We start from the raw sequence: 10920 nt of genomic DNA on the forward strand, positions 1-10920 counted from the left end.
TAATTTAGGTGCTTGAAAGATTCTGAGACCTTTGCATATGTTAACCAAAGTGAAAGTCATGGCCCAGCATGCCCTTACTGTGAATTATCCCCTGCTAGTTGCTATGTGGGAAGTTTGTACTAGGAGTCCCACTACAGATGCATGCTCAAAGCAGAAGCACAGGGTCCATGGAAGAGATGCAGAAATAGCTTTTCCCTAACTCCTGCCACTGTGTCCAGACAGAGAATGGGAAAGGGTTAAAAAAAGTTTAAAAGTTGAAAAATAAAACCAAACAGGAATAAAAAATGGAGACAAAGAGATGCTCATGGGGGATTCCTGAAAAAAACATGAAATCAAACCTGGAAATGTGGTATTGGAGGGTATTCATGAATCAAAGTGAACAGGAGACACCAAACATTCTGCATTTTATGCCTCATCACAAGTGCGTTCACTGAGAAAACAGATTCCTGTGCCACTGCGATTTCCCACATGGATGCTGTGTCTCTGAAGAGGTGCCAGGGAGTTCTCCTAGAAAAGGACCACGAAGGGAGTGCTTGTTAGGAGGGTTACAGCTCGCAGACACAGCGCTAAAGGAGGCTGCTGGGGCAGGAAACATGGGCTTGAACAGAAACTGGGATTTTGGATCTGGAGATCTTGCAGCTGTCTCCACCGGGGAGCAAATTAGGCTTGTTTACAAATTGTACAATGTACAAATTCCAGTTTCTCCACAATTTTGTGTGTCCAGCACACAGCTTCGCCATTGGAAACTGCAGTCAACAATAACCACAGCTGGGTATTACCGTATCCAACAGATACCTGTGGCCTTGGAAGTTTAGGATGAGTGTTTCCCTTTAACTAAACTGCAGCCCTTGATTCACATCCTGAAGTATTCAAAGCTCAGGAGCTGCCTTTCATTCTCTGCTGTTTCTTCTCTATGTTCGGGCAGCAGATGAGCTTGAAATAAATCCCAGCTGGATGGGGCTGAGCCAGATCCATGCAGGAGAGGAGAAGGGCGCCTGTAAGAGGCTTCGATTCACGCATGTCTTCCTAACCACAGCATCCCCCTGGGTACCAAACCAGGAGTGATCACAGGGGGATACAGGTCTTGTCGTCAAACCCGACAGAGTCCAGAAGTGCAAATGATTTTAAAGACTGAATCCAAGCTGCTTGTGCATGGCTGGTAAACATCCAGCATCCCCCTGAAAGTAATCAGGAGTGAAACAACGGTCCTCATTCATCTAATCCTCCTACCCCACCTCTCCCACGCATGCCCAACCATCTCTGCCCCACGCTGAACAAGAGACCTTGTGTGCAAAACCAAATTCATCAGCACCGATGCCTCCTCCAGTGTTGGAAACGGCCTGTGAAACCCCGGGCACTATGCAAGAAATGTTTAATTTGCTGTGTGTTGGGCCAAGAGCATGAACGGTGCTGCCTTTGGGCAGCCCGGTAGCTGGAGGTGAAAAGAGAAGCAGTTTGTGCATCTCCTCCCGCTGTGGGAAACAGACAGCTCCTTGCTTAAAGCAAAATTTGGGCATCCATATTGGAGAAGGGTCATCGATCATGGTCCTGTGGTGCTAGGGGCTGCAAAAGCACAAAGCAAGAGCCTGTTCCTGCCTGGGGTTTATGACAGACTGACCAGAAGGTGGGAGAGAAGACAAGGATACAGAGGGGTGCTCTGTGGCTGTGAGGACCATGTAGCCTGCCTGGCCATGAGATCCATCTCTCTAGGATGAGATTTGAGCTGGGTAATCACAGGGGCTCTGCCCTGCTTAGGTACAGCTGGCAAAGAGCAGCTCAGCATCCTGGGGTACCAGCCCTCCAGGCAGATTATCTGTTCAGGGAGTGAGAAGATGCCTCTGTGACTCCCTATAAAGTACTTGGCATCCTTTCGGAGAAGGAAAGCAGCACAAACCAGCGGTGCAGGATGCCTGGCTCTGGTTCTGCCCCACACTTGCTCTCTGTGCCTCAGTTTCCCCAAGTCTTAACCCAGGACAATCAGCTTTGCCCAACTTCATAAAATGTTTGGACATCTGCAGATGCAGATCTTCTGTGATGAGTCAGATCTTCCCTTGTGTGACTCAGCTCACAGATGCCGAGTCCTGCATCACCGTGACCATCTCCCACTGAACAGCTACAGAGCTTCCTCTGCTCCAGGATCTGTATTTGCTATTCTTACTGCAGCAACACAGCCACAGACGCCTCCTGAGTGCCTGACTATTCCCACAACTCAATACTTCTGTGAGTTTCTAGACCCATTTGGGAAGACCGGGAAAAACACCTTTCTAGATTAAACATTTCTGTTAGCAATACAGGGGTCATCGCAACATCTTCATCAGCGTGTTATGAATGAATATAACCTCTGGTCTATGCAATGATGTAAGAGAGAGACAAAGGCCAGGGTATATTTACCTGCAGTGGCCAAGCTGCTGCCAATGCCCACAGTAGCTAATTTAACTATAGGAACAGCCAAAAGGCATTTCGACCCGCTCCATCCCATCCCAGTTACCTCTCAAAGCCTTCAGGTTCCCGGTGGCCAGGACACCAGCTGAGGATAACAAGACTCAGCCACATGAATGCTCAAACCCTGCAAGACTTGCTGTGTCCAACAGCCAGAGGGTGATTTGCGAGGAAGAAGCGAAGAAGAAACATTTGCAATGGCTGGATGGCTTTTTTTGTGCTTTCAGTGAAGACTGCAGCAGCTGTGGTTAATTCTAAAATGGGAAATAGAGAAAAGTTCATTGGCCGATCGACAACTTTCCTCCCTGCAAGTTATAAAAGAAGGAAAATGGAAATCTAACAGTGGCTTTCGCTTCTAAAATTAACATAATTCTCCCTGACACAAGAATGTGGTTCTGCAATACCAACAGCACAAACCCTGGCACTCTGGCAGGACAAAGATCTGACCCTGGAAAAGTCTTTAATGTGTGGATGCAGCCCATTGACATCTGGCGCAAAATGCTAGCGGCCCCTTCTAAAGATTACACTAGCAGGCGTCGCTCTGCAAGAATGCATCAGGGTTGCATCATGTGGGCTCCTTGAATTTTCCAGAAATCCTGCCTACCACCTCTTCCCTGCCAAGTTTTCACTGAAAATCTATACAGTAGCTAGGAAATACACACTGAAATTCTCTGCTGGCATATTTTAAACAGGCAGGAGTATTTAGACTAAGCATAGTATGTGGTTTTTGATGCCGGGTCCCACATGCAGAAACAGTATTCTGGGACATAGGAAACTTCAGACAGAGAGAAATACATCGTTAAATTTATTAAACATTACCTGTGACACTATGCATCTATCATGCACTGCAAAACGACATCAGAAGTGGCATTAAAGTTGCAAAAAGCACTAAAAAGCTTGGAAAGGCCAAATTAAGTTCAAATGGGTAACTCTTACTTGAGCTCAACCACTCTTACGACACAGAGAGCAAAGAAACTCTCAGATGCCTTATCTCTGTTCTCATCAACGCATGCTCAACCCTCCACCAGCCGGTCCCCTTGCCTTGGAGACTGGTCTTGGCCTTTTGCAGATACATCCTAAACTGCCACAAGGGTTATGCTTCCTCACCCAGTTTGGACCTACGTGAAGGGACCCGACCGGCGTGACATTTGCCTCCCACGTGGGTGCGTTCTGTCAACCCAAGCAAAGGCGCAGCAGCTCAGGTCTAGACACAAACTGGTTTGGTCCCACCAGATCAGCACAACAATGTCACGAGGGTTGGGGCAACCAAGAGCCTCTGGTCCCTGGACACGGGGAAGGATGAAGCCCCTTCTCCTGTTGTATCTCTCTGGGCAGCTTTTCTGTTGCCTCTGTAAGAGCAGAAAAGACGAAGAGGCTGCCAAGCCCCTTCCTAAGCATCCCTTTGCTTACATATCTGCAACACGTGGGCGATGAGAAATGTACACGCCGTTTACTCCTGCTGGACCGCTGCCCGGTGCAGGGGGGGGTGCCGAGCCCAGCGTGTCTTTCCTCAGATTCATCTCTCCCCTCCTCCTTTCCTGCCTTAAAACTGCCGCACCAAGCACCCCGAAGTCCACAACGCAGCAAAACCCCCAGCCCTCTCCTGCATTCGGCCCCCACCAGCATCACCAGTGGCAGAGTTTTGCAGCTCGGCTTGCTGGGGACCTGATTTCCAACAACCAAGCCACTTTGAGGGACATCGGTAAGATTGGCGAAGCAGGCAGTTGTGTAACTTGTGTGCCTACGCACAAGCGGGCGTGCACACGCATGCACACACGTGCACACGCGTGCACACGCTGAACCCGCCCCGCTGCCCGCCCCAGAGCAGCAATGCGCTGGAAGCAGAAGACTGGCTGGCGGAGGATCTCTTTCCAAGCAAGGGTCGGTTTTAGGGGCGTTTCTGTTCCTTCGGCTGGCTCCAGAATAAATGGTTTCCTTTTACATCCCGTTTCCTCAGAAGAGGCCTGAAAAATTGCTGCGCTGCAGGGGAGGGGGGGCATGTGGGTCTGCGCCTCCTCTCAGCTGTCTGACAGCTTCAACCAAATTTAAAGGAGAGGCAGAGAGCTCAAACCTTTTAAGTTCCCATATGCTTCTTGAAAACAGGCAGCCAGGAAGAGCTTTAACATCGCAGCGGACAGGAATTCAGCTTTTTAACGAGACGTCAGAGATTCCCCTTTGCAGCCCCACTCTGTGCATGACTGAGCAGACGGACCACCCTGGTCCTGGGCCTTCTTTGCTCGTATTTTGTAATAAAGGGTCAAAAACTGGAAATGGCGCGTTCCTTGCTGCCTGCCTCAGCCTCCTCACAGTGGGGAAACTGAAGCTACAGCGTCCCAAATCACCGGTCTCGTCCCGCTCTCGCAGCCTGCCCTTGAGATGGCCCTGGCGTTCGTGGGGCTGACGTGGCTGAAAAACTAACCACTTTCTTTTTCTTTCGGTTAATTTTCGGGTGGATCCAGACGGTCGCAGTCACTGCGAGGCAGAAGGGAGGGGGTGAGGACCGAATATCACCAGTCCAAGGCAGCGCATCCAGCCAGCCTGGAAAGCGTACCCCAGAGCCCCACGTCTTGTTGGTTTGCCACGATCCCAAACCAGAGCTCCTGTATCAGTGTAGAAAGAGCACGGGACCTGGCGGCCACGTGCGTCCTCCCAGCTTGCCACCCAGGGATGGCAAAGTCCTGCCCCGGAGCTGTGGCTGTCCACAAGGACCCCATCTCGTCCCCCCATAGCCTAGCTCCCGGGAAGGTACGGGATGCAGGGGTTTGCAATCCGACCTGCCGTCACCCGTGCTGGACCTCCGCCGAGGCCTCGCAGATGTCATTCTTTCCACCCAAAAGCACCAGAGGAATTTCCCCCCCGCCTCGATGTGTTGGCAGGAGACCCTGTGGATTTTGAACTTTTCGCTGGGAGTATTAAACAGGGATTACAAACCGGGATCAAGGGAGTCTCTCTCCTCCATGCCCTGTGGGAAAGCTGCAGCTGTGGCCTCTCTAGCCTGTCCTTCCTTGTTCGTGCATCACGGCATACCTGCGTGATACCACGGATGGAGAATTCGCCCCCCTCCAGGGAAATCACAGTTCTTTTCCCTCTGCCTTTTTCTCCTCCGTCACATCTGCTGAAGAAGCAAAAGCTGACCAGTGCTTTGCAGAGGATGCGTGCATCCAGAGGCTGAATTTGTGACTTCAGGGCATATAAACCCACCCTGTGACCTCCCAGAAAGCCGGGGGCCGGCATCCCCGGCTCTGGGCACAGCAGGCTAGCAGAGATGAGTTTGGCTCGTCACTGCTGCAGACCAGACAGGCCAGGGCACAGATCCACGGGACACTCAGCCTTTCAGCTTCACTGCCGTCCTTTGTGTGCCCTCTATTCAGATAAAGCTGGTCCCTTCCAGCTCCAGCCAAACTGGGACCCGGGCACGGCCACAAGCCAGAGAGAGGGGGAGAAGGGCTGTGATTCTGCCGGAGTCCAAGCCATCGCTACCTGCAAAGCCATCGCTCCGTGATGCCTGGAGCTGCGTGAACGAGCTCAGAGTGGCAAAGGAGGAGGTTGCAAGGGGAAAATTAAAGCGCCGATCCTGAACTTGCCCTTGAGCTGAGCAGAGAAGCAGAATCCCCCCAAAGCCTTTGTATGTGCGTACCCAGAGAACCAGGCGAGCTCTGACTAGCTCTGGATAGGGAGGGATTCCCTCACCCAATACATGCTTGATTTGCCTGGAGGTGAGGCCGTCGTGTTTGAGTGCTACTGGGAATTCACCTGAGACTGGAGTCATGCTGGTTGCCACCATTCATGGCTCCTCACACGGCTCTGGGAGATGACCGCAGGCTGGATCCCTCCATCGGCCACGGCTGCTTCCAGGCTCCATCCAGACTCGTTTTGCTCCGGTTTGGGGAAGAGATTTGGCTGGTGAAACTGAGACACGTGCAAGCTCCTCAGCAATCCCAGACAAATCCGTGATAACACCGCTCCTGGGGCTGCCCTGGGAAGCTCTGAGAAATGGTCTGGGGAGGATTGAACTGATTTGACAAGGTTTGAGCTGACCGAGGGAGGGTTTCTTTAAGGCTGGTTCACCTTGTCTGTCATCAGGTGAGAAAAAGATGCCCAGCAGATGCGGGCAGGAGAAGCAAGAAGCGGTGCAGAGGCAGGGGAGCATTCACATCAGTGCTGCCTTTGTCTCACCCTTGCAGGCAGGTGAGATAACGCTGTCACCAGGATGGGGGACGCAAGGGGGACGTGCAAATTTGGGAATTTGACTGTATCAGGGAGTGTCCCAGGCTGACTGCATCCTCTGCAGGAAGACTAGATGCATTCAAGGTGGAGGCTGCAAAGAGGATCAGTATCCCATGGTTTTTAATCCTCCAAGACCTAATCCTGCCATGTGCTGTGCTCCCTCCAAGAGATGTTCAGCACCATGACAGCTTCTCAGCTGCTCTTCAGTGCCAGACCCATGCTGGCTCTGAGCATCCCCGCCTTCCTCATCTGCAGCACAGAGAAACCCCAGAGGTAACTGAGTTACCCACAAGGGGAGGTAAGGCTCATAAACTCTGAGGCTCGTAAGGACATGCAAAATGTCCCACCAGGCCAAGTGTGGGTTGTCTATCTCCGCTCCACCAGCAACTGTGCAAGAGGCAAGCACCTTGAAAGCAAGCAACTAGTTCCAGCTTGCCTGTGGTCCATTGCACTTGTGCCACCCCAGCACCCAAACCTGCTGGATTAGGGATGTTCAGTATGCATCCCCATTAGTATCTACTTCTGGAACTAATTAGTCTAATTTGTCTAATACTTTTAGATTAGATCCCATCTGCCTCCTGTGGATGCAACTGCATGTAAAAGGACTCCCTGGGATCTGTTTTAAAATGATCTCCTGGTAGCTTCTACCTAGCTCCACGCTCTTAACTGTGGGATGTGGTGAACAGCTTTAATCCCCTGCCCCATTAAAGCTGAGAGTTACAAGAAGGGACTAAGTACGTCTGCTCTACAAATTGCCTTCATTGCTATCCTTGCTACAGACCATGCTTCATCCTGGAAAGCAGAAATCCTGCACCAGCGCTGCTTCACAGCAGCTTAGAAGATGACAGACTCTGTCACTGATAGAGGAAAACAAGGGTCAGTCTCCCAGGTCACTGCAGCCTACAGGAAATGGGGAATGTGCAAAGCTGCTGGAGTTTATATTTTGAAAGTTCTGTCCAAAGAGCCTGTTAGAGTGCAGTGTTTGCTTTCTTTTGCTTTTGTAGAAGTAAAGTGCTCCTTTAATATATAATCAAATGAATTAGTAACACTGCTTTAAATAAGACAAGCCAAACGACCACGACAGCATCAGTCCAGATGTTTTACAGCTGGGCATCGGGTTTTACCGCAGAGCTGGGTGTAGGACTCATGGTACCAGTCGGATTTCACTGCTCTCCACCTCAGTAGCTCCCCCACACCCGGCCCAGGCACTGCGACAACAGGCTGCAAATCTCCGTCTGGTTTGTGGGGCTGTGTAGGATCAGACCCATATCACAAATTGTTTGGGTTTTTTTTTAATTAAAGTATGTTATAGCTCAGTAGATTTGCAGCCCCCTAAATCCAAAGGCTCCCCAAGGAGGACAACCGCACATGAAATAACTCGCAACAAAAGAAACGCAAGTTTTGCCCTGCGCACAAGTGTGTTTTAAAGCTGGGCGGCTGGAGGGGAGGAGTTGTGCTGGAGAAGTGGATGTGTCTTTTGGCAGCTGGGCCCTCTCATTAAAGGAGCAGAGAAGACGGAAGAAGGCAACTCCCAGTATCGCTCCCCCTTCCCGGTCCTCTCCCCGCATCCCACTGCTGTAGGATCTCCTACGTGGCACTGTGGGGGCAGGGAGCGCTGGCCACGGCGCCTGCAAAGTCCAGTTGCACTTGGAAATCGCTCGATGGCAACAAAAATCTCCCCCTGCGACGCAGATCAGCCCAATTCCTAGCACTTTTGCCCTGGACAAAAATGTTCACGGCCAAGATTAAGCTGTTTGATGACATTTTGGTAGAATTTACTCGTTTTCTGCACATTCACATCCTAAAGCCCCGCAGATTTATTGTGGCTGTCCTACAGCAATGCACTCAGGATTGTGTTGTCTGGGGGGATGAATTAGTAGCGTGGGGCAGCTGGTGATAGCAGGAATAGGTTGGAATATACAGTCAAAAATTTGAAATATCTTTATGCTGGGCTGCCTGTCCTCAAACACAAAGAACTATTTTTATTCAACTCCAAATACCCGTTACTGAGGCAGAGCCATTTAAAAGGACTGAAGCACAGAGCCCTGCACTTGTGTCAAAGGAGTTTGGTGCTGGGAAGCATTGGAAGAGATCAAGATTAAAAGTTTTAGAGTTTATTTTAAATTTCACTAGGAAGAAAAAGAAAATCTTACATGGGAAGTAATTACACAGAAGGGTTTGAAGGTGGAGCAATGCAGGGCTTGGCAGAGAAAACCAGCTGACACTGGAAGTTTAAAGGAGCTTTTCTCATTTATCAGTTGGTACGTGCTGCTGGTACAAACCAGTAACATTTCACCTGTGTATTGATTGTTTGCTATCAGCAAATTCATTTTTTACCATGGCAACATAGTAATAAAGCAGAGATTGTGCTATAAAAACCCTGGGGCCACATCCTGATCATTTATGCAGACACAAAGCCAAGAAAACTGCTCCAAATATACACGAGGGTGCACAAAAATATGGTGCTCAAGGTACTTCAAACCTCTCTCTCCCACTGAAGCCCTCCCTTCCCAGAAGGAAGCTGATTTCTGAACATCATGTTGTGAAGCCATTAGGACCATTTAGGCACGTTATCATTGAAGACCGCAGCGTAAGGTACCTGCTAGGATGCAAAATGCCCAGGGAAGATGTCAGCTGGAAACATGTTTTGTTCAGGTATTTCTCCACACACACCACTGAAATAAAAAAAAAAAAAAAAAATTAAAAAGGCCAGGAGCCTTCAGGCATCTGAAATGACTTCATGCTTGGCACCCAAAAGGTCACCCAGTGAGTGAGACCCCTTGGCACTTTTCCCCTATAACAGCTTTTGTGCAAATGACACCGCATGGATCAATTCAGCCATAATAAAGGCTATTGGGAATGGATGAACGGGACAATCTTTCTCACAGCCAGAAGCAAACACCCAGTGACCAGAACAAACCTCCTGTTATCTGCTACCACTGTTATCAAGGTCTTGTTGCTGCAAACGGTGCTGTGAGCGAAATTATCGTAGAAACACACGTTTTGTTTTGCTATTAGAGTTCTGGGGAGCTGGTTTATTGCAGCTGGTGTAAAATTTTGTACAGGGAGGTCTCAAAGACCACCCCTCATTTGAGGTGTGGAGTATCTGCACACATGGCATCATCTGAATGGTTTAGACAGAAGAAAAATGTCACTTTTTGATGCCATCTTCTAGAATCGGTACACTGATGTTGTGCAGGGAATGCAAGGTGCTTGCAAGACAACAACTCAGGTCTGAGGGCAGAATAGTCAAAGCCAGAAGACAAAATCAGGTGCTGTTTTCTACTATAACAACAAGAGGTAGCAACCTGTGAAGACCCCTGTCTTCCGAGGGAAGCAGAGAAACCTGCAGAGCCAAAACTGGGGGGGGGGGGGGGGGGGGAAATGAAATTATATGGTGATTAGAAGCAAGGGAAGACATAGACATCAGTTAAACAACACAGTGATGCAGCATCCTTCTGCTAATGTGGCAACCACCAATGAGAATGGTGCTTAGTTACTGGGTGGTACCTAGCATATCACTGTATCCCAGATTGCCATTAAAAAAAATCCCATGCCTGCTTAAAATGTGACAGGGTTGAAACCGAGTGGTGCTCAATACTTGTGACTCAGCGCAGAAACTTCTCTATGGCACATACTTTGCTGCAAGCGCTCTCAGCCAGGCAGTCTGGCACAGGGGAGCATGAGCATTTAACTCCTTCGACATTACTTTGGGGCTGCGGATATTTGCAGCCATAACGCCTTTCTAAACTGCCTAAGTTTGCCAGACATGAGGATTTTGCCACGGTGTTACACTACAATGAAGAACAGACCCCAGCCGACCTGCTGCTCTCACACCTAGGGTGCAGGGGGAGGTTTGGAAGTATGGAAGATGTGATGTTCACCACTTCAGCAGCCCAGCTGCGGGGGAAAAAGAGGGGGTGTTAGTACAGAGGGGGGGAGATGGATGGAAAACCAGTCTCTGTGGGATACAGCAATATGAGGAAGCTCTCCCACTGCCTGTAACTTGGCCATGAGGTCCCCGCAAAGCAAATACAGGTCCTCTTGGGTATCACCGAACTGGGGGGCATTTAAGAACATAGAATCACAGAATCATTCAACATAGGCAGGGACACCTTCCACTAGACCAGGTTGCTCACAGCCACATCCAACCTGGCCTTGAACACTGCCAGGGACGGGGCAGCCACAACTTCTCTGGGCAACCTGCTCCAGTGTCTCACCACCCTCACAGTAAAGAATTTCTTCCTAATATCT

General features: G+C 49.8%; 1 long non-coding RNA gene across 1 annotated transcript; it reads right to left on the reverse strand.

Moving 5' to 3' along the window:
* Positions 1 to 3280: 3280 nt before the first annotated feature.
* LOC115353554 lies at positions 3281 to 10843 on the reverse strand. The gene is made up of 3 exons (XR_005930849.1): positions 9266 to 10843; positions 6193 to 6315; positions 3281 to 5551 (listed from the first exon to the last, which is right to left on the reverse strand). It is a non-coding gene; the product is annotated as an uncharacterized LOC115353554 (long non-coding RNA).
* Between the last annotated feature and the right edge of the window lie 77 nt (positions 10844 to 10920).

This window comes from Aquila chrysaetos, chromosome 19 (genome assembly GCF_900496995.4).
Source record: "Aquila chrysaetos chrysaetos chromosome 19, bAquChr1.4, whole genome shotgun sequence".
In the NCBI taxonomy this organism is placed as follows: Eukaryota; Metazoa; Chordata; class Aves; order Accipitriformes; family Accipitridae; genus Aquila; species Aquila chrysaetos.